The sequence below is a fragment of the Molothrus ater genome, chromosome 3, assembly GCF_012460135.2.
Source record: "Molothrus ater isolate BHLD 08-10-18 breed brown headed cowbird chromosome 3, BPBGC_Mater_1.1, whole genome shotgun sequence".
In the NCBI taxonomy this organism is placed as follows: domain Eukaryota; kingdom Metazoa; phylum Chordata; class Aves; order Passeriformes; family Icteridae; genus Molothrus; species Molothrus ater.
The window spans coordinates 74034723-74059890 of record NC_050480.2 but is presented as its reverse complement, the minus strand read 5'-3'; the positions used below and the strand labels follow the sequence as shown (position 1 = coordinate 74059890).

At 38.7% G+C, this 25168-nt stretch overlaps 1 long non-coding RNA gene across 1 annotated transcript in view; it reads right to left on the bottom strand.

Moving 5' to 3' along the window:
* Positions 1-19572: 19572 nt before the first annotated feature.
* The window catches only part of LOC118685104 (uncharacterized), a 63547-nt gene continuing 57951 nt past the window's right edge, over positions 19573-25168 (bottom strand). Inside the window, exon 3 of the long non-coding RNA XR_004979925.1 lies at positions 19573-19697. This is a non-coding gene — a long non-coding RNA (uncharacterized LOC118685104). The remainder of the gene's footprint in view (positions 19698-25168) is intronic.

Below are 25168 nucleotides of genomic sequence, written 5' to 3'. Positions count from 1 at the left end.
GGTCTTCAAGACTATTTCACGGAACCTCAACACCTAAAAGCAGAAGTCTGCTCCTTATTATGGAACTTTGTCCCTTCATAAAAAAACAGAAAAAATGGGCATTTCCAGAGTACAAACTCATACACAGGTGAATAACCCTCTGAAAGTGCCTTTTTTTCTCCCTGTGCACCTAGGAAAATATTCCTAGAAAAATCTAGGAAATGTTTATGAATTTTACTGTCATTGATTTTTAAGCAAAATGGGTCAGGCTTATTAAATATCTTTGGGGTTTCTGTTGCAAAGTTTCACCGATACTTTTATTTACTTATTCCCTGTCAATCATGTTCATAATTTATTGGAACTGAATTGGTAGGACTTCATTTTGCATTCAGAATTGCAACTAACATCCCCTTAATAAGAAATAACTATTATTTTGCTTTACATACAAGGGCAAGCATGATAATAGCTATAAGAAAAGGCTTGTGCATAACACTAATCAGGTATTTAAGTTATTTGTCAGATGGCTGCCAAAAAGTAAATTGCCAAGAAGAACAGAGCTTGATGTAAAAAAGTTACACTATTAACAACCAAGGGACAATCATAAAGTCTAGCTCTCCCAGATGTGTACTATAACATATATAATAAAATCTGCACTGAACTTTAAACTATTCTCCTTGTTAACAAAAATGTGTAAATTATGAACTGGTTGGCTATTAAAGAAAACATACATGGATAAGACATCTTCTCTAACAAAAGAATGATTGTAGCCCATTTCAAATTATTTTGGAGCCATCCCAGACTGAAGAGAGCAATTCACAACTCTCAGGATAACATGACCGAGGAAGGCAGGCATTCTTTTAACAACCATGTTGGAACATGATCAAGCAAATACTGCGTTATCTAAAAAATGCCTGACAAGGATACCTGAGAAAATCTTCTAGAGTATCTGATTATAAAAACCCAGAGTACCTACTCCCTTAACTGATCAACAGCTATATTTTTTTCACATTGCAGCTGTATCCAAAAACCACACAGAAATATTACAAGATATCATTAAATAGAATAAATATGTCCTTGACCAGTGTCTCACTTAAGAAGCTTATCAGCAGAACAGATGAGGACATCATGATAATTCCTTGCCTCCAAGATAATCTTCCTTTTCTGTAGGACCCTGCCAAGGTCTTACAACATTTTAACATTCCTAATCTCTATTCCAGGCAAGATCTGTACTTTAATTTTCTCTTTTCATTCAAGGGCATAACACAAACTAGCATTAAAAACATATCATACCAAACAGCCTAAGAAACCAGGCACAGTCTAAAGTGCCTTGTTCCAGGACATCGTTTATAAGAAAGAATATGAACCCTATGAACTCCAAGATGGATACAGCAGGTTAATCGCAGAAAGGTTTTGTAGACCAGAGTGTCCCTCTGGTCTTCATCCTTGTTTATTAGTACAGCACACAATAAATGAATGTCGCTCGTTTACTGTCAACGGCTTGCTAGCCTCAGCTTGGATGTGCCTATCTTTCAGGACTGACTAAAAAGATGACCAGTTCAAACTAGATATATACTCTGCAGGTAGCTGACCTCAGATGCAGTAAATCACTTCCATTTATTTCAGAAAAGAAATTGGTCAGGAGCCACACAGAGTCTCAGTGAGACTAGTGAGACCTCTTTCCCCCACTCCCTTCTGCCAGCCCTACTACTCTGTCTCTTGGGGGATCCTGTTCGTCTCCTCCTCCTCCTTGGTCTTGTTCCCATGCCAGGATCTGATCTGGTTCAGGAAAAGCAAAGTGTAAGATGCAGGGCTTTCAGCACAGCATCTTCAGCCTCAAACAAAAGTAGCTGCTAGAAAACTCCAGAGCTCAAGGCTGTGATTCTAACTGTCCCAGGGCTTTCAGGTCACCTCCATGCCATCCAGATGACTCTTTAAAGGAGGAGGCAGAGAGTTTGGAGAAGGACCCACCCCATCACACAGCAAGAAGGAGACACCGTGCCCACAGGGCCATTTATCTCTTCCATTTGACTGTTATAGTGCCAGCAGAACAGCCCTGGAGCCTCATCTCTCCAATTCCATGATGGCACCAAACCCCTCTGGCTCTCTGGCACTTGCTGGCTGGAAGGACCTGCACCCCTTCCAGCTCAGAAATACATCTGTGGTGTGCAGGGAACCTCCAGGAAGGTGGGCAGCCCATATGTAAATTTTTATTTCATCCTTATTTTCCTCACTCACAGTATACCTTTTTAGGTTTTCATGTTCTATGAAATGAACGTTCAGATTATTGCATTTATCTCTATTTTCACATTGTTACTTAATTCAGATGGCTTTTTTTTCCTTTTCCCTGAATGAAAAAAAAAGGTAGCAACATCATGTAAATTCTACTGTCTCCATTGCCTTTTCTATATGCTCTTGGGAGGGGGAAGAATCACTGAATTTTTTAGATAAAATCAGCAACTTTAAACTAACCCTTTGTTGATACAAATGCCTGCCTCATGGCTTCAGACAGATCAGCTAAGCACTGAGGGTTGTTTACAGTCTGAAAAGTCACAGACAGGTACATGAAGTGATACCACATTTCATTTTTAATATTCAGATGGGGATTCAAAGGATTACTCTACAAATTATATACTCTGATTTCTTGAAATTGACAGATGAGTAGAAGTAATGTTGTACTTATTGCTTCTGATTTTACTGCTTGTAAAACTGATATGAAAGACTTAAACAGTAGGAGAGGACCATCTTTACTTAATTTCTATGTTTTATTCAACCAAAGGGAACATTTTTTCCATTTTCTGGGAGTAGAATGCACAGTGTCTTTTGCAATAACTGCACACATGTTCATCATGGCTCATAATGGCGGGCGGTTTCTCATCTTTATACCATCTTTTAATCATAAATTTTCTATGAATCACGGAATGTTTTCACTTGAAAGATTCATGGGATCAACATCTGTTGTATAGAATGATACAGCTGAAGAAGACCTAATGCAGGCAGTTTAATGTTACTTAAAGATCAGAGATTGCAGAGAAAGTCTTTATACATGCTCTGAAGCCATTTATATGTCTTCCACAGATTCTTTCCAATCTTTCTATCTATCCCATCTCACACCATCCAGGCAAACTTTCCTTTTGCTTCTCTTGTACTATTTAAATGAGGACAAGAAAAAATGTTTGCTACAAGAAAGAAATGAGTCACTGTTTTATATAACCAACAACAAAACAATTTTGCAGAAGAATGCTTCATTATGGCTTATACACTATCTAAATGCACGAACTTGACATTAGTTATGGGCCAATAAACTCTTGTTAGGTCTAAGGTTCAATTTGTTCATTTGCAGGTTTATTTGCAAACATTTTATTGTATTTTAAAAAGTGAAGTCAGATAAATTGTGGGAGGAAAAAAGAAAGGTGGTGGGTTTTCTTTAGTTTTCAAATTTGAGAAACAAAGGAGTAGAAATCATATATTACTTATCATGATAACATAGGAAACCTATACCAGAAGCAGAAATTGATTTTTTTTTTTTTTATCTAGGAACCCTACCAGAAATTTATGTCTTGTCTCTTGTCTTTAAAATCAGCCCATCATCACATTGTAGCATTTCTGTTGAATCTTATCTGATAGTTTTGCCAATTCTTAGACTGTGGCTTGGGAGAATTCCAGGTTCTGATGTACAGTGTACATGTTTGTTTCTTTGTGTGTGGTGTTGGCTTTTTTTTTTTTTAATAAGAGATTCAAGAACAAATAAAGGCATAGAGTGACAGTGAAAGAAATAATTTTCTGCATCACATCTTCCAATTATGTGTAATCCCTTTTGCATGTCATGTTTTTTGCATCTGCAGATAGTCAGAATAGGTTTCAGCAATAGCATGTGTGCACTCAGAAAACTTCTAACTGTTTGGAGCACTATATATCCTATATTTTTTGTAGTCTACCATTTTTAAATAGCAGAAGACTTCAAAAAATCATCAAATGTTTACTATGTCAGACAAAAAGGATAAGGTACACATGCAGGTAACTATAACCTGCAGGTATAGAAAAGATTTAATGATTGATGTAATTACATAAACTTTTCAACTAGACACTTCTAAAAGGTTTTCTTATCCCAGAGGATGATGCCAGACTGCTGATATTGCAGGGTGCTTATGAATTTGGTAAAAGACCACGTTCACTTTAGACTCACTATGTAATACTGAGGTGTTATAAAACTTGCAGGATAAGCACCAGGGCAGCTCTTCCCTGGATCTAGCTGCTTCTCATTACCTGTAACCCAGGAATTTGACTCAGATGGTGTCCAGCCTGCCTCCACAGTCTTGTGATCTTTGGCAAGAGCAAGTCCCACTGGGACATGAAGAAGTCTGGATCCAAGGAAAGACAGCTTAGTGCATCTGGAAGATAATAGTAGGCAGCAAAGAGAATGCTGAAAGAGAAAAGGTATGATTGAAAAAATATGACTGAAGGGTGGGATGTTGATGAAGGAGACTGGCAAAGTGGGGAGAAAAAGGAAGAGTTGTGCAAAGACTAGTAGGAAAAAGAAAGGGGAACTGTTTCATTATATTAAAAATTTGGAGCTTACCAAAAAAAAGGAAAGGGATCTCTTGATTGTGTTTTTGTACAGTGGGTATAAAGACTATGTGAGTCAAAAGAACTGAAATCAGCTGGATGAAAATATTGCTGAATTAATCCTGATGGCTTTTTGTTGTCAAGCAAGCTATCTCTCCCCACTCTTTCTGTGTTTGTCAGGCTGGCTTGGCCGACCTGAAGCAGCTCAGAGACACTCCCAGTGAATCTGTGCACCCTTGGATCTGGTCCCACAGGAGAGCCATTTCACCAGCCTCTGAAACCCAACCCTTCTTGCATGAAACACAGCTATTGTTATACAGTTCTGAGCAACAAGTTGAGGGCAGGAAATGAAGAATAATGTCTCCACTTGAAACATCTAATTATACTTGTGTTGATCTAGTGTTAAACTTTCCTGTTATCATTGGCCATACAGTCTTGTTTATCTTTCTTGTGCTGAGGTTTTCTAGTGGCTTCATCTTGTCTTGCGCTGCAGTCTGTGTTATGCAGAAATGTGAGAGAGACTTTTTCAACACCAGCTGCACCCTGCATTTCTTTAAGCTCTGCTTGCCAGTATAGATGTACTTTAGCACCAGATTCCTTCTGATTAGGATGGAACACCACACAAGAAAGAATGCTAAGAAATTTAAATAGCACCTTTGATAAATATTATCAGCTAGCAATAAGATTTCTCCAAATAGGAGAGAACTGGAGACAATAATTCCAGTCGTAATATTCTCTGTTTTATTAAAGAATCTTCAGAAGCACAGCACCTTATATTTTCTTTTATCCTTCAGAAGTCCAACACTCCAAATTTTTTTTCATCTTAAAGTCAAGAATTTATTTCTGAAATTAAATCTGAATAGGATGTCTGTGTTGTCAAATTAATTCATGTAATCAGCACTAACACCTCTGTGACTAGGTTAGATTAGCCTGTGATAAAAGAAAACTACAGCCTCATTATTGAGTCCTTCTTAGGGCTGCACTTATTCGCAGTAAAAATCAGACATTTTTTCCTGAAGCTGCTTAAGGTACTCATGAATTCACAACAAACTGAGGCTCTAACCCCTTCTCTGGTATCTACCCACAATTATCTTCTTGTCTACAGAAAATCTTTATCCAGTTGAGGGATCTCCTCATTTCACAATGAGGCTGAAATACAAACCTGAGCTTCAGTTCCTTCACCAGCCAGCCCACACTGCACACACCACCAGAATTCAGTAGTGAATATGTGTTAAATGCTGAAGTCAGGTGTAATATCCAAGTCCACTCCATAATGAAGGCATTGCAGATGTACATATGTAGCTTTGGGGTTCCAGCTATAATCAGCCATGTATCCAGTGTAGCCAGTGTACCCTCAGGTGCAGACTGACACAGAAATCAGAAGAGCTCCTATAAAGAGGCAGCAGGCATCACGTTTCCAAGAGTTGTCCAAGAAATGTGTTTGGGTGGAAAACAAAACTATTCATTCAGGCTGACATTTGAAACCTTCATAATTTGGGATGAAGAGAATGCTTCATATTGTTTTAGTTTTGTGAAGCTGGATTTTCATGACAACTTTGTATTATATTGTTCACATAGTGCCTTTCGTTGATATAAGGAACATTTTTGAATGACAGTATATTCCCCTTCCCAGACTTTTAATAGTAGCTGCAAAAGCATACATCTGTTCCCCAAATTTAGAAGAAACTTAGTGTCTTTTTATTCCATTCTGCAGTGCAGAAGGAAAATTATGTATATCTTTGCAGAACCCATATTTTTATACGTGTCACCTCAATATTGCTGCTTGTATCTTCTTTGTCTGAGTGGCATTGCACAGGTTTCTGGCTCTCTACAGCACCTACCTTTATGTAAGCATAATAAACAGATGCAGGTCATGACCTTTAATTACTAGAACACCTCTTGGCACTGTTTTGATCCAAAGTAATACTCTTCCAGAGTATTACTTTGTGTGTAGACACAGCTTTCAGGTCTTAGCTGACTCAAAAACCACCATCCTGTTCAGAGGCAGTCAGGTGGTTTTGTAAATTTGGAGTTCAGCTGGCTGATCATAAGGTCACTCATGTCAACTGGTCACAAACCCAGAGCAGAGCCAATGTCCATTTTATTTACTGATACAAATGCAGCCTCAGAGTACTGTGTTGTGGCTACAACAGCATAATATTAATAACAACTCAGTGTTTTCTCAATTCAGTTTCTATGTAAGGAAAATCTATTCTACATTTTAGTTTCTACAGCAGCTCCTGCAGTTTCCATCCTTTGCATTAGCACAGTGGATAACATATTTTAAAAGTTTGATTTGCCTTCTGTAGATAGGCACGCCACCAATTTGGATAGCTTCCATTTTGTTGAAGATGTAAGTAGCCAGGAAAACAAATGAAAAACAAAGGAAAGAGAATTTTATGCAGTGTGAATACATGACAGGCAAATAACACAAGTACATCTCTCAGCCAATAGGAAGAAACAGAGACTGGCCAAAGGTTATGGCTTACAGGCATGAATTTATCCTTTGTGATGAAATGTAACTGGATCCTGCCAGTCTCAACTTTAAAGTCTTCCTGAACCTGTAAGGTTACAGGTCTGAACACATCTCCACCCTTACTTGGCACACCTCTTGATCTTCTGAATTTTTTAAAATGCAAAATATAAGAAAGAAACTAAAACAAACTATGACATGATAGGAATTTCAAACACCTTAAAGAAACTCCACAGATATATATTCCATAGCACAGTTAATGATTCTTCAAAAATACAGGCTGCAATACTCAATACTTTAAGACAATCCTTTCACACATTTCTTCCTAAAAAGCATGTATACAGTTAAAAAATAGCCATGGCATCTAACTTAGGAAAGAGGTCTATATTTCTTCTTTCAGTTGCTGAAAAATTTGCTTTTTAAAATTTTATCATTTGCAATCACCCATTCTGAGTACAATGTGAAAAAAATCAATAGATATAAAATTGGACAATGAACAGTCTGCAATGTTTCTAGGACTTTCTAGTGAAGTCTTTCAATTTCAATACTGTAAAAGGAGAGCTAACAAACTCCTTTGGTAAGGGTGATGAATGCTTATTTTCTTGAGAAAAACTGTCTGTAATTCCCATCAGTAAACACACAGAGCAGGTGAATCAGCCCTGCTACACAGTCTTCTCCCAGAGGACACACCCTGAAATCAGTGAAACTACAGACAGACAAACACCTCTATTTACAGGGAATAAAAATATCAAGAGCTGGTCAAGATGCTGCAGAATTTTCTTACATAGCTATGTGGCAAGATTTGAATCTTGCCTAATATAGCAGTGTCAACAGTTGCTTCAGTAATTTAAAATTTTTACAGGATAGTGTAATTTTCTTTGGAGGACAAAGAGGTGTTTCAGTGCAACAACACATAATGAGCCCTTCCTGATAATGAGGGCTGGAATGAGATTAAGATAAGTTAATGCAATGGTCTTAAAGTTCAAGTCTTAGGCAGGCTTAAGACTTATGCACAGTCTTCTTTTAGTCAGTGGAGAAAGACGTGCAGGTACCACTAAAATGCAACTCCAGGTGTGACATAAATCATTTTGTCCTCACTGACAATAAAGGGAGTGGAGGCAACTGGTTTTGTCCGAACTCTATAACTTTCAGACTTAAGAACACAGCAGCATGTACTGAGTCCAAGAAAAGGTCCAGAAACTTATTTTCCTGCATTCAAAAATAGACTGAGTGAATGCATAGTGAGTGTACAAACAGCACAAACATCTGCAAACTTGTCCCTTTACTTCCTTTAAATTACTGCTGTTGGGATGGTTTTTAGTATACAATCATTCCTCCACCTGCAGGGAACTCTGGGTTTCAGAGACTTTCTCATAAATGTTCAAAGTCGTTTTTCGGGGGGTAATCCAATTTTGAGTGGTAAAGCTGGAAAAGGTTAGATGAAAACACCATCATCTTCCTGGGGGATGGGATGGTTAGATGTAGAACTGGTTATTTTTATTATTCCCAGAGTCATTCCAGCAATATTCATTTCCCTGTTAGAACAGTCTGCTGTCAGTCTGTATGGTCAGAATCATCACGCAGCACAGCAGTTCTGTGCCACGGGAATGCAATGCTCAAGTGTGTGCTTTCACCACAGATTTTTTTTTTTGTTTTCATGTTCTTAAAAAAAAAAATTGTCAATTAAAGTCATAAAAGCTGATGGGGAAGCAGTTTTAAAGTTCCAAAGTCAAACATCTGAAATCTGGAAAAATTGAAATGAAGTATTCCCCATACCACATAAAATGGACCCTCCACACTAGAAACTGATTCATGCAATGGAGAAAAAGGATCTAAGCAGAGGCACAGCCACCACTGTAAAGGGAATGGTGATGCAGCATTCCCTGAGCTTCAAAAAAGCTGATCCTTTCATTCTAAAGAACTTTCAAAGCAGTAGATTGTGCATGTGCACTTCTCAGTGCAATATGAGCTCTGTTCTACATGCAGTCAACCCCCTCTGGTCCATGTCCTCTCTGATCGAGACCAAGCTCAGGAAGAGCTCTGTGCCCGTAAAAGACAAAGCTATAACAGGAATTGTTTGACAACTTTAATTGCAGTGGGAGTGGCCTGTGACTTGTGCCTGGAAGTCAGTGCAGAGCTCTCAACAGCCTCCATGAGGCTTCTATTTGCTCCATGGTCATTAAACACCTGATCCCCAAGGAAATAGTATTCATTGCATAGGACAAAGCTTTTAAGATTCTGGCAAAATCTCCAAGTCTCATTCCCAAAAATTAGGGATATTTTGATTAAATTCCCTGAGGAAAGCTCTTTTCTGTAGGCAATGTGGTGCACCTAAAATTTTCTAGACCTATTTTAGTCTTAAGAATGTATTGTCCTCTCTTATTACTCCTATTTTCTAATAAATTCATAGAGAAAATATAAATAATGCAAATACAACTTGTTCTTGAAATTAATGAGAGATGAGGCAAAAGCCAAAATGACTGAAAACCTCACCTGAGACATCTCCATGGTCTGGAAATAGTACTGCAGAAACCCCAACAAGTGTGAGTCATGAACTTTATTTATACACTAATACAAAGTTGTCATGAAAATCCAGCTTCACAGGCTTTTTTAATTAGGCAGGAGCCTGTTACATGGCTTTGGTCAGTCCTAACTTCAGTGAGCTAGGAGTGCTTCCAGAGGAAACAGACAGTCAGAAAAAAGAGTGCTCAGTTACCTCAGTACCTTTATTTCCTGACAGATAAGAAAAGCAGCACTTCCTGAAGTGTCCTCACTGGATTTACATCACTTCTGTCCTCCCAGGAGCCCTAGCAGCAGAGAGCTTTCTCTCATGGGTCTGGTTTTCCCAGCATTAGATAAAACAAAGAATTTTTTTTATTTCTAAATCCCTCTGCTGTTAAAATTACTGTATAGACCAGGTGTAAAAGATGCTTTTCAAAACAGTACCCATTTTCAGGTTAATTTTTGAGGACAACATATCCGTTGTACATCAAAACTTAGAGAATCTGAAGGTTTCATGTAAATGTTTTTCTGAGTACTGTCAGGACCTAAGCTATTTTCATCATTATAGAAATATTTACGATTTAGGTCCCTGACCATTACAAAAGTCTTTCTAATTCATGACCAAGATATTTAAAAGAACATAATTTTGTTCTGAAAGCCCTCGATCTGAAATTCTATTATATTGTCTATACCTTTACAGAGTTTTGAGGGTCTATATGTTTATCAAGGACATTTTTATCAGACACCTAGGATTTTAGGGATTCCTGATATGCATGATATAAGAACTTTTTCTAGGGTTATGCAAGTTACTTTTGGAAGAGGATCAAAACATAGCCCAAAGCTCCCTACCTCCTTACTTACAGAGCTCCTGTTATTGTATTTAGGTTTGGATAAACTTTCCTCTGGAAGGTGATTGCTCACAGCAGTTAATTTTAAACTTGCAGGCTTAGATCTGGCTCTGTGTGTGTGAACAGGCTGTCATCATGCATTCCAGGTTACTCTTAGAAATGGATGTGTCTTTCTTCAACATTTCTCACTGCTGGGGCATCAGACATTCCTTCTGCTCTGCATTAATCCAATTACTAAACACCTGCAGACATGCAATAACAGTTTTTGTGCCAAGTCCCTTAGAAATGGTTTTATAGGAGAATGTAATCTGCTGTCCTGCTATCAGGAGTCACATTACACACCTGCCAAGTCCTGAGCTGAAAAATAACAATCAGCATTCTAATTCAACGCAAGAATGTTTCGGGGCACATTAAAGAGACAAAATGACATTCTTCTTAATTTTACTGCCATGGAGTCCATTAAACATTTTGAACTTGCAGTTAATTTTATTAAAAGCCAATTTCAGTACTAAAATATTTACAGTACAGCATGATAAAAATGGACTTCTTATGGCAACTTAGGCAAGTTCCAAAAGATCCATTAAAGGGAGAACTGTTTCAAGCACATATATAGTGTCATTCCAATTCTGTTCTTAGGGATTTATCTGATAATCACCAAAATGCACTTCAAAGTGGAATTTTAAACTATGAAATAATTTGTTTTTCTTGTGCTTTTTTTAAACTTTTCCCCAAAGATGTGTGCTGTTTGTGTCTCTGTTTTTAAAGTGGTTGTGCTCCTCAGAGCTGAAACAAAACCTGGTTTACGAAGGGAAGACTTTTCAAGGCACAAGATTTTGCTGGATGACAAAGAATAATATAGTAGAATGGAACAGAGATTTGGAGCATAAGTCAACTGCTGACTGCACCACAGATTTTTGTACAGCCTTGGGTAGGTCATTTCAGCCTTTTGTGGCAGAGCTTAATTTGTAAAATGCAAATCAATGAATCACAGGAATGTCAGTATGAATAGTAAAAAAAAAAAATTAAGGCATTCCTGGAAAAACTCTTTGTTTTACATGAAAGTGTGTCTTTTACTAAGCTGAACAGCTCATCGTCTGCATCTGCAAATCTATTTATATACACCCAAACATCATCTTATTTCATCATGGCCCATTAGACTGAATTACAAGCATAGGAATTAAACAGTTCATTATTTAAAGAAATGCAACCATACCAAGCATACATTTGAATGAAATTCTCTAAAATAATCTGTAACATTGTTACCCCTGTTTACCTTGGCAAGAGCATGCAGTGATAGCATGCACTCTGTTCAGGAAGAGAAATTGGATTTGACCAGAGTCACCTGCAGTTTATAGCACTGCAGTCACTGCTGAGGGTTGTATGTGGTGTCCTGAGGGGGCTTTTGCACAGCTGTAGGCAAGACAGCAAGAGAACTCTGGCCAACAAAGAGCATTCCAAGGCTACAGCCCTGTGTACAAACCCCTTCCAGCTAACTTTACATTCCCCCATCCCATATGTAACCTTCAGCCCCCCACTTGAAGCAGACAGTCTGACAGTAATAATAGTAGTCACAAGAAAAGGTAACCTCTGTCATACTAATAATTTTTGAAAACTTAAATGCCCATGATGTGATTTTAATTAAAATGCACACTGCCTGGCTTGTCTGTTTCCAGGACAAGGTTTCTCCTGCAGGAAGATGGTGACCTGTTGTACCTATTGCCTCCCACATTCTGAGGTCAGTCCCATCATTACACAGCCTGATTTGTCGAGAGCACATATAGCAGTACATAAACATGGGGATGAATCTGTTTTGCTTTAAGTTTGGTTTTGCCCAGTAACCTTTGCATGAACAGCATTTTGGAATGATCAAAACAAAGGAGATTGGGGTTTTTTTGTTTTACTGTGAAAGCTCCTGTTAGTGTTACAATTTTTCACAGTCTCTGGTATAATTTCTAGTAAGAGGAAGGTATTTGGACTGGTTATGTCACAGATCCATTATTATAATTTGTTCATAACTAACACATAGAAATGGTGAGATATGGATTTACAAGCAGGACAAACCTCTTCCATCAGTGTGTGCCATGCAGAGAAGCATGAACAGAGTTTTAGCTCTATAATTGTCTATATCTGCCTTTGATGATCTTAATGAAAAAATATTGAATCCTAGAACCAGATACTCTGTGATACCCATCACAGAGTATCTGGTTCTAGGATTCAATATTTCTTCATTAAGATCATCAAAGGATTTTATATAGCATTTTGGAGATTTGTTTTGTTTTGTTTTACAAAAGTGAGTCCAAATTTTCATGTCCTTTTGGGGGGAGTTGGACAGGGCATCACCAACACCTATGTTTATTCATAAGCAAACTGAGAGAAGAACTGAAGTTTTTAAAGTCAGTCTTAAATGCATTGGAGCAGGACTTCAGAAGCTAGAAAACTTATACCATTTTTTTCTTTACCTACAAAAAACTTGTATTTTTCCTTCCACAAAAATGTATAGCAAACTCTTTTCCCAAGGCAGTGCAGGTAAAATTCTCATAAATTATTATGTTCATGATCTGATGGCAATTCTAAGATACTCAGAGGGAAAGCTTAATATCACAATTTACTGTACAAGTATCTTCTTCTCCAAAGTAAAGAACTGCTTTGCCTCAGCCTTTCCAAACCCTTCTCTGCTGTCCCACTCCAGGGACTGCTGTTCCCTGCCCTGTGGCACTGCAACACCACCAGCTACTTTGCACACACAGAAGCTCTATTTGCAGAGAAACTGCAAAATATCACTCTGCGTGTTCCAACTAGTATGCATTTAAAACAGTCTAAATATTGCATTTGCATGAGTAATTCCTATGATATGGACTCTCAGGGATCCCCATAACTTTCCTTATTTAGATTCTGTTTTCCCAGAGGAAAGTTTAATGCCCAGTTCCCTTTACACAGAAGTCAGTGAGAGTCTTGATACTTACCTCAGCAGGAGGAATGTCCATATAACTGGGACTCCTGTGATGCCTAAAAACAATTTTTTGGACAGAGGAAGGCCCCAAAGGCTCCATATGTTGCTCTCATGCTGGGCTAACTTATTTGAGAGGAAGGTCAGCCCATTGTGCAAAGGGTCAGGGAGTGAATAACACATTTGCTGCATGCCTGGGAGAGGAAGCTTGAAGCTGGGAAGCAGGTCAGGCTTTTTAATTCCCATCAGGCCCAGCATCCTTCAGGAGTTATTCCAGCTCAGAGTCTGTACAGCTTCAGCATGTGTTTTCAGATTTGTCTCTTTTTATCCAAAAGAAAAAAAAATCTCTAGGCTTTGGAGGATTAAAATGCAGGCCTTGATTACAGATCAAAACAGGAGTCTTCTCTATACTGATGCTGTGCTTGAAAAGACAATGACAGATGTAAGCTGAAGAAAAAAATTTATCCTCCTCCATCTATTTTCTACCACACTATGTGAAATGATCATTCCCAAAAAGTGTTTCAAAGACCTTCATTCCCAGATATTTTTTTTATCTTTTTTTTTTTATATGTGTGAATCAGCAGATGTAAAGGAGGACATGAACGTTATACTAGTGGACTCCTTTTCCCTAGGAAACCATTCCCTTTCTATGACAGTCAGTCAAAGCCTTCCCTCTGGATAGACAGTAACTTTCACAGCTGTGCAGTCCAAATGGCACAAAAGCTTCTCTGTCAGAAATTTAGATACTATTACTATGCATTGGAGAGAAAACATACAGGAAAAACAATCAATTTTCTGTCAGTCTTGAATTGGTTTTTTGCTTATGTACCATTTGACTTTTTAAAAATTGTCTATTGATTCTAAAATCAAGGTCAAAATAAGTATAAGAAAATATGCTTTTCATATTTCAGCAGACAAAAGTCAATAGTTTTATACTTTGCACAGAAACAAAAAATAAGTACTTTGACTACCTGCATGTTTTTTCTTTGATTAGACTTGAGTTCAGGCAGGATGAAGAATATTTAAAGCTTCTGACTGAATTTTACTAAAATGAGACTAAAGCACATGGGACAAAGACCACCAGATAATCTGACTGTGAGGGACAAGTACTGCCAAATAAAATGATTATTTATTTGAAGCAATGTCCAGATGCTAGAGTTATCATCTCATGGAAGGAATATGTATTATATGCTGAAGGAACTGATCAGATAGAGCACCAGAAAACTGTCTTGAAAAGAACTAGCCACAACTACAACAAATTATCAAAATCCACACACAGAGCTAGGAGATGCTTGCAATCTCCTAAATTTATCCTCTTGCCTTGAACTCCTGCACTTAGCACAGCACACTCATGTATCACATCAGAACTATTAGAAGCCAGTTGCTACCAATCATCTTCAGCCTTTCAGTCCACCAATATCCTGTCCTCTCCTTTTGTAATCTTCATGCCATAGGATTATGAATGCCAAAAGGATTAATTCCCAGTTTAATTCTGCACACTGAACAAAATTAAGAATGTTTTGAAGAGAATAGACTTAAAATCAAGAATATGGAGTGTATAAAATACACAAAAATAGATGCTCTGACACAGTCTTGAATGAATTTATACTAAAAATTATCCTAGGGTCATGTATCAACATTTTAATGTTTTATCATCTAGATTTCACCTTTGCTGTAAGCCCACTGTCTGTGTTAATATCTTACTCTTCACTTGTTCAACACAAACTTTGTCACTGTATTTGGCTGAGGTAAAAATTGCTGAAAGGTATAAAGCTACTTTAACACCTTGGAAACCTGCATCATCTTTGCTCAAATCATTAGTGAAAGAATCAACTTCCTATGATACACAGATATGACAGTCACATCCCTCACCCAGTGAACTGGAGAAACAATTGAAAACCTGCAAGGATAAAGCTGTCTTTAACATCAGCATTGAAAGGAAGTTTCAGCAAAACCCATGGTTCAATATACTACACCATCTTCTCGAGGATTAAGTGAAACAGCAACACTTTAGAAAATGCTGGAATGCTTCAGAAGACTTCAGAAGCATTATCCAGCGTTCAAGAACTGGAGCCAACTAGAAAAATACAATTTGCATGACATTTTTGAGAGTATTCATAAAGCGTCACTTGATCATCACAAGCCTGATGTCTCTAGACATGTCCTCTTCAGGGAGAGAAGCAAGGTGTGCTTCCCTGGGGAGCCTTTGGGAGTAACCCTATCAGACTGAGGGAACCTTTGTGAATAACCCATTTCAATGCAAAATCAGCACCCTGTTTGGATTACCTATTTATGGCCAGCTCTGGCCATAAATCTGAATGCAATGCAGAGTGCAGGTCAGGAGCAGCACCTCCCTCTTGGCTGGAGCCCAGTGGCTCTGGGTGAGCAGTGGGTTTAAGTGCTTTGCTGGAGCAGAGCCATGCTGCTCTGCACCTCCCTGGATGCAGCCCCAGATGGGCATGTGCATATCTGTGTACAGGAACTCCTCTGAGGTCATCAAGGAGTTAAAATGAGACAGTACATCTACTACAGCCCTTGGAGCTGGGATCCAGTCAAATTTTACAAGGTAAACAGGATCAAGAGGGGTCATACAAGAAGCAGAGACGTATAGAGATCCCCTGAGAATGCAGGGAGTGATTTTAATAATGTGAGAGGTGGCACTTTTTCTCAGTGCACTAATACTAAACACAAATCAGACTCTCCAACCAACTGTGACTAGAAAAGAATGCACAAACTCTTAGGAAACAGGAAAGAGAGCAGAGAAATATGTTCATTTTAAAGTGCTGGCAGGAGACTGTTATAGTCCTGTTATAGTTAACTGCTATAGATAGCCAAAACAGTAAATATTTGCTATGAAAGGTTAAAAGTAAGTGGATACTATCTATTTTCTCAAACAGAAGAAAAAGAGGATGCTTTCAAATTTCTCTTTGACTTCTCCCCAAAATATGTTTCTAAACAACTGGGGGGGCCTTACCTTGAATATTGTGTGCAGTTTTGGGTGCTACAATGTAAGAAAGATATTGAACTATCAGAGAGTGTCCAAGGGAGGCAACAAAGATGGTGAAGGGCCCTAAGGGGAAGCTGTGTGAGGAGTGACTGAGGTCACTTGGTCTGTTCAGCCTGGAGGAGACTGAGGGCAGAGCTCACTGCAGTTACAGCTTCCTTGGGAGGGGGAGAGGAGGAGAAGGCACTGATCTCTGTCATGACCAGGGACAGGATCTGAGGGAATGGCCTCAGATCAGAGGAGGTTTAGGTTGGATATCAGAAAAAGTTAAAAAAGGTTTTTCACTCAGAGGGTTGTTGGGCACTGGAACAGCTCTGCAGGGCAGTGATCACAGCACCAAGACTGAGAAATCTCAAGAAGTGTTTGGACAACAATCTCAGGTCCATGGTGTGACTTTTGGGACGGTGCTGTGCAGGGCCAGGAGTTGGACTCAATGATCCTGATGGGTCCCTTCCAACACAGCATATTTTGTGATTCTATGAACAACAACAACAGAATTTTAAAAACTACATTTTAATTGAAAATTAAGCATGAAAAATATCCTCAAGTACTCATATTGTGTCACAAGGAAGGTCATCTGAACTCTGGTGATTCTCAAATAGTTTCAGATACATAAACAGTTTTCTCACCTTTTGGTCCCCAGTAATATGCATAGAATATAATTCTATTGTATTTTGGGGACGGTTCAATTGCAGAATTGCAGATGATGTTTGGGGGGGTTGTTTTGGTTTTCTTTTTGGTTTTTTTTTTTTTTTTTTTTTTAATTTTAATTCTGAAATTGAAATATTTCAATGCACTCAAGTAGAAGTCTCACATATGGTTATCAGGCTGCAAGGTGTTTGGGAACACCACCAACAAAAAACCACTAATGCATAGCACATTATGCAATACAAAATAGTTCGATCACAAAATTGACCAGAATTTATTCAGCCACAGAGGATCCAATATTTTCAGCCATTTATAATTAATTGTTAGGTAAGTTAACCAGCAAGACAGGCAGGTTCAGGCAGGCAGGTCCAAGGCCCAGACCCCAAGGTTTACTGCTCCCTGCTGACCCATTGTGAGTTTTTGCTGAAGAAGGGCTTCCTGCCCCAGGTTTCGTGCCCCAAGCCTTTACCATCAGGATGCTGAACACCCAAGCAAGACATGCTCCCTCGGGTGACCTTATTGCAGCCTTTCAGTACCCAAAGGGGCCTCCAAGAACTTTGGACAGGAACGCTTTACAAGGGTGTGCAGTGATATAACACAGAAGAATGGTTTCAAACTGAGACTAGGTTTAGGTCAGATTTTAGGAATAAATTCTTTCCAGGGAGGGTGGTGAGGCTCTGGCACAGGTTGCCCAGAGAAGCTGTGGATGCCCTTTCCCTGGCAGTGTTCAAGGACAGGTTGGGGCTTTGAGCAGCCTGGTCTAGCGGAAGGCTCCTGCCCATAACATGGGGATTGGAACTAGATGATCTTTCATGTTCCTTCCAACACAAATTTTCTATGACTCTACTATTGTCTGAAACCTCCACTCAAAACCAACTTCCCAGGAAACAGTGTCCGGGAAACAGAACAGCCCCTCAGGGGAAATTGCAGCACGAAGGCACCTTTGATGTTTCTCCTGACAGCTTTTCAAACAACGGCCTTCGACCCTCAGAGCATGGAGAGCAGCGCCGTGCTCCCGGCTCGGCCCGGCTCGGCCCGGACCGGCTTGGCTCGGCTCGGCCCGGCTCGGTTCGGCTCGGCTCGGCTCGGCTCGGCTCGGCTCAGCCCGGCTCGGCTCGGCTCGGCTCGGCTCGGCTCGGCTCGGCTCGGCTCGGCTCGGCTCGGCTCGGCTCGGCTCGGCTCGGCCCGGCCCGGCTCGGCTCGGCTCGGCTCGGCTCTGCTCGCAGCATCTTCCAGCGCCACCTGGTGATCCCCTGCACCTCTCCTCCCTGTCTCGGCTCACGCACGAACATTTCCTGGCTGCTTTTCTGCATCGGCATGATGGAGCTGAGTATACACTGAAATACACCGAGTTCTGTTCCTGCGGTGCACCTAAACAACAGAGCTGGCTGGCCGCTGGATCTGCCTCTGCTGTGGGCTTTATTTACATTTTCTTGCTAAGTTTTCCTGAGGGAAAATAGAGTTTTACCTCTAAAGCAACAAAAGGAATAGTTAATGGAAAATAATTGCTTTGATAAATTAATAGGAGCTTGCCTTTTCTCATGGTGCAGAAGAAGGACTTCAAATAGCTGCCCAGTTCACTTTCTAACATGGAAAGGAGTTTGAAACCATATTTACAGTCAACGGCCAGGAGACAGATGAGAAGACCAAACAATGTGTTAGCACCTAAACAACAGAGCTGGCTGGCCGCTGGATCTGCCTCTGCTGTGGGCTTTATTTACATTTTCTTGCTAAGTTTTCCTGAGGGAAAATAGAGTTTTACCTCTAAAGCAACAAAAGGAATAGTTAATGGAAAATAATTGCTTTGATAAATTAATAGGAGCTTGCCTTTTCTCATGGTGCAGAAGAAGGACTTCAAATAGCTGCCCAGTTCACTTTCTAACATGGAAAGGAGTTTGAAACCATATTTACAGTCAACGGCCAGGAGACAGATGAGAAGACCAAACAATGTGTTACCCTGGGAGTAGATCATGCACCCACTGCCCAGCAAAAGCATTCAGGCACTGATTTCAGAAGGAGCTGATTGTACTCAGTCACTGCTTGTCTGATCACCTGATGGATGCCACATTGTACAGGGGATGGAAGTGGGCATATATATCCCCGTCACCCCACAGGAAAAAGGTCTAAATCTGCAGAAAAATATTGTCATGAAGGGAATGAGGATTATATTATAATAGAAGTTCGAGTTGTATTTCATATCATCATAAATTCATGGATTGAAGCAAGGCTGTTCAATGTACCCCTGATACAATCCCAAAATGAACACTTAGGAAAGGGCAGAGTCTTCACATTTTTGCGTTTTTCTCTCTCTATTAATAATGAACGTATGTAGAATATAAATCTGGAAGGAAAACAATCACCAAAAAACACAACTGCAAAAGTAGTTTCTTAACAGCACTTATCCACCTGGTGTACACATAATAAAATTTAAGCTCAGTGAAGTGACTGCATTTGAAAACAACGGCTCTCTGCAGATGTATTACAAGATATCTCAGATACATAAGAAAAGATGGGTGCAGGAGTCTAAGTCTTGCTACTTTCCACAAAATCAAGAAATATTGTGGAAAAGACATTAATCCCTTTTAATTAATCCAAGAAGCTATAACAGTAATCATATTTATTAATGAGATTCTACTACAGAAACAAACACTAAACACAAAACCAGTCACTGGATTATTTGTTCCATTGAGTAAAAGAATTCCGGCCAGGTCTTCAAACATTTCAGTGCTCTGCCTGTGAAGTAAAACAAAGTCGAGTCACTCTGACAAAATATGCGATGAGAGTTTCAAAGTATGGGTCTTTGGTGAATGTGTAAGCTCAATCAGTTCACCTAAAATAAGTCCTGAACTTCTGTCTAAATGCTTTGGATGTAGTAAACTACAGTTCTTGCATTAAATTCTTACTTCTCCTGTGAGTATATGCCACAGAGACAGAACTTCTCTACAGGCACTCAAATGTATCCATTCTTACCATACACCATGCTGGAGAATTGGACACTTCCATTAGAAGGCCTGGCTGCCTCCAAGTGGGAGCTGGAGCTGACAGAGTTCAAAGACACCACAGCAGAATGCTCCCAAAGAGGTAAAATGCTGTTTTATGGCACAGGCAGTTGTTTGCTTTCTGTTTCCTCTTTATGAAAGGTGCAACTGCACACCACCTTGCAAACATTTCCTAACTCTTTTCAAAGGCCTCTTGAGACCTTGAGGAAGAATGGAATGAAACTCATTTTGTGCTCCTGTAAAATTTGTACAGTTGGCCTGTGGAAAATCAAAGACTGACTGATTTCCAGTCTAATATCTGACACTGGTGGTACTCCAGCCTTGGCTTTTATCTGTATTCTAGAGCATGTGGGAGTACTTCTGGCTACCCTGTTCAATAAAATGCAAAGAAAATTAGATTCTTTCTCCTTGCCCATTTTAGCAGGACTCCATCATAAAATATATATACCACTTCCAAACATATTTTTATTCCTAGTATTTATTCCAATGGTTCCCCAGCTATTTTAGCACTGATCTTCTGATTCTTCTTCCTAAGGTAGTTTTTAATTCATTCTATTTAAAATCACAGGTAAGTCCTCTACTGGGCTTCTTCTCACAATTGAAAAAGTTGAGTTTGTGGAGTGTTAATCACAGGACAAAATCACTGAGATGTTTGAGGGGTGTGGAGAGCCACTATTGCCCTTCCTGCTCTTTTGGAATTTCTAAGGGAATGCAACCCATAGTTTGTGTGGGCATCCTGCATTATCCCCTTCACATGAGTAAAGTCCAGTTTATGACTGCTAAATACAGCATAGCCAAGGTGGAATATTCTAGTTTCTACTGGGAAAACAGTTTTATCAATGCTGAGTATGTCAGTTCCAGTAGGTACACTTCCATCAATGTGTTACGCCTTCCTTTTTTTATTTCCTCACCACAAGACAATCTCTCCAGTTACATACATTCTCATTTTAATTTTTTTTTAATTCACTCCACTTTTTTCAGTGAATTATTGCATACCGGAAAAAAAAATGTTTTCTTTTTTTTAGACTTTAATAAGTGTGGTTGAAGTACTTAAGAGAGATCATTTCATGATAGTCAAGAAAAGGAAGCCTTTTTTCTGACAGGTTTGTGTTTCATGGTTGACTCACAGTTTTAGATGAAAGATACAAATGATATAGCATTAATTCACTCATTATGGTCCTTAGATATGAGGGAGATGCTGTGAATATTCCAAAGTGAGGGAAAATAAATTATTAGATATCACATAGTCCTTAGAGGAGAGTATTCTGCATCCTGCAGTGACTAATTATGAGCACAGGCCACATGAAGTTTTTCTCTGGTTTCTAGTGAAAGTAGAGTTTGTGTCATTTCCTTCAGCAGCAATAATAACACCTCCTACCTTTACCAAGGTGTCTGTTTTCACAGTGCATGTGAAATTTTCATCTCTGAAAAATGTATCAAACGTGGCTGAAACCACTCATTAAAATCAAGAGGAAGTTCTAGTTCTGAGGAGAAGTGAGGCAGAATTTATACTGTTCTGTCCTCGCTCACCATGTTGGGAAGAGTCAAGCACTGTGCAGACACAGCAGACATCTCTGGCATCACATGACCAATAAAATTTGCAAAGCATCTGTGGGAGACTTTCAGCTAGGAAGGGAGGCATCTACTATTTTTCGGTGGGTGAGTTTTAGGAAGAAGTTGAATACACTGAATTCTGCCATTGATCCCCAAAGAAATCAGGTTATAAGTAGTACTGAAAGGCTTATGCTCCATGCATAAGTAGCTTTTATTGGCTGAGTGGAAAACTAATAAGATGTGAAAGATGTTTTTAAAAGAGAAATTGCAAACAGAAAGACTGATTTGATATTGGCTAGTGTCACATCTACACCAGAGAAGATCAGCATGACCCAGAGGATGAAAATGAACAGGCTGCTCCATCCAGCTAAATATCTAGAACCAGATTGCCCTCCTCATGTTGAAAAGTCCATTTCATGAAAGAGTAGAGACAGAAGAGGCCAAACAGGGAACTTACAATATAAGCAAAACATTTTGGCATAAGACTTTAAGAATGCAGAAAGATTATAATTTTGTGACTCGCAGATTTCTGCTGTACATTTGTGCTTAGGTAATCTCTTTCCAGATGTACATCTTTTGTTTAAAATGGCTTATGGATAATTCTTTTTGATTCACAGAAGGATTTGATTGGAAAGAGTGAATAAAGCTGGAGATCTTTCTTTTCAGTTGCCAGGGCAGAGGTTTCCATTGTTTGTTTGTACAATAATTTATCTGGAACAGCAGAGGGTGTTTTCAATGAATGAACCACCTGTGTAACAATATAGGAAACAGAAGAAAGATAGCTTTCAGCATTAGTTATTTGTATATGTGAAAAAAAGTGATATAGTTTATCTGTTAAATAACTGGATGAGTTTCTGAGGATCACGTGGGAATACTGTATAGAGAAATGCTACATCAGTTCCTTTCCATGTGCACACACTGTGCCAGTGAGATTTCTCAATTAGAATTTCTGTGATAAAACGTTACATTCAATCTTCAGGCAATCATGCCAAAAAACCCTGTGACCAATTGCTCTCGTTCTTGCACTTTACTTGATCATTACTGAAGTACAGCAAAAGCACATTGAAACAGCCTTAGACTTACAACTGCCCCCTTCTTTCCTGTCACTTCCTTTCCTAACTTCTTTCTCCATTCAGTCCTTCTGTTGCTAGTAAAATATAATCTGAAATTTTCATGATTGCTTTAGTTGTGTGCGTAACAGACCTCTATGCATAATGGGGAAGGAGTGAATAGTAATAATTCATATTAGAATTAAAGTGGAACATTTTCAAGAATCTGGTAAAAAAGAAAAAAAAACTGGCTGGAAAATTTTTAGTTATTTAAAACTTTTTTATTTCACTTTTGAATGACCCTCAAAAAGGATAAAGTGTTTGTTTGTTTTCCAAAAATTATACATAAAAAGTTAGAACCTCCATATTTAAACCCCACATAAACATTAATAAATTGAACTGTGCAATCCCTTTCATACCTGAAAATGTGTGCAAGATATCACCCTAATTTTGAAAATAACTTTAGTCAACCAGCATTTCATGTATTTACTCCCATGTTTCCCAACCTCTGTTGCTTACTTGTGGCTTATTTATTTCTTAATGTACTTATCTACAGACGCATATGTGGTTTTAATCCTCCTAAAACATAGTGAGCTTCCCACAGTCAAAACAGAGAGCTTTTTTTGAGTTTAGTATTTCTAGAAGCTTATCCTGAGATTTTAAAACTCTAAAAAAAAAAACTTCCCATTTTAACTTTACACTTTTTTCTTCAAAATTCTATAATGTATAAAGAACATGGTATTCATGTGCTGGGTAAAATTTTTTAGATCCTTTTCTTACTTTCCCTCCCTTTTTAGCATGTGAATGAGGACAGTTAAGGGTGAAAGTAGTTGTATCATCAATCCAAAGAAGTAGTGAGGGCAATGCAGGTATTTCCAGTGAAGCACCCAGGTAGAGGGCTCCAGTTATTGTCACTACTGCCACATATTCATCTGGTGGCCAACACCAAGGAAATAAAGGGAGGAGAAAAAAGCTGTGGTGTGCAAGCAGTGTGTGAGTGCATTCTTCTGAGTGCCAAGTACGTCAGAGTTGGAAAGAGCAAGGAGTGGAACATAAAGCCCATCTCACATACACGGGGAGGGCTGCATTTGACTTCACTGCAGTTACTTCTGATTTACTCAAGTGTCAGCTGGAGAAGGACCACAACCCATGCTTTAAAATGTTTTTATATGCTCCTCTGAGTAAAAAACTTGGAGGACTTTGTGAAAACAAGCTACTGTTGCTGATTTGCCAGGTAGGCAACCTCTCTGAGCTCTGGTTGAGAGCTGATCCAAATAAAATGTTTCTCACAGCTATGACTGTGTTGCACTAATTCAACTAGAATAAACAATTACATCAGAAAAGTGTGTTTACTTTGGTTCTGGGCCACAGAGACTGGGCCCAAATATGATGCAGAACATATGCCTGTTATTGCTTATAAGGACAAATAATTTTACAGGTGGACTTCAAAATTCCTTCATTTTGCTAAGTATACTCCTCCTGGCAAAGTACCTGGAATGTCTGTTTATTATTTATGGAATTATACATCAACTTACTTATTTAAATAGACAGTGTAAACAGTTACTCTGAGATTAGAAACAAACAGAAAATTTTATTTCTCTCTTTGTTTACAGGTACATGACTATGATCCTTTCACTAAAGATACAGGTGTTTACACCAACAAGGACTGACATCTTCAGCTCCTCAGTAATCTTGTACTGGGGTAGCTCAGAAATAAAATAATCAAAGCCAGCAAAATTTTGCTCATGTAAAATTAACATAGAGAAGATTACAATCAGTTTTGTACTTTTTTACTGAACTCATCAAGGAGTTGATCCAGACAGCCAAAAGCAAAGGGAAAGACTATTTAGGCAGACTGTTGGTTCATATCATACAATATCATTTCAGTCTAGAATTTTCATCTCTACTACCAAGGAAGTTAAACAGAAACATTACACCATTTTTATTTGCCTAGGTTTAGCCAAGGTGTTCCAGTACAGGTACCAGTAAAGGTACCTGTGTTCCAGTAAAGGTAAAGGAGGCATAAATTGGAGTTTAGTTTAAAAATACCTGATCTAAACTATCTGAGTAAAGGTGCTGTGTTTATTGGTAAACTTTCTGTTGTTAACAGAGTTGAGGATAAACAATCAGTATGGGAGAAAGTTTACAGAGTAAATATAGGGGATATCTCTGAATAAGGTATGATATGTACTTAAGCCATTGTAACACAGCAGCTTTTATACACATGAAACAACAAACCACTTTTTTAAATTGCAATTTAGAAATTAAATAGAAAGATTAAAGTGAATAAAACTGAGTCTAAAATTCTGCTCACATTTGTCCCAGGTTTAAGGCTTGTTTTAATCTAAAGTTCTGGGTTTAATCTATTGAAAGAATATAATGGGAGCTGTACAAATTTAAGCTACATCAAAATTGCATCTGTCTTTAAGTTTGGGAATATCTCCATCACAGAGAACAAATAGAAATCTTTAGCTAGTACCATTGCCACCAGTCCATACAAAATTAAGCAATAAATGCCCATTGGCATGGGGGGGAGATTATTGCTAAGTCAAATTGGATGAAATTAGGATACTTCTGAACTTTTATTTTTGAATAAAAGTTT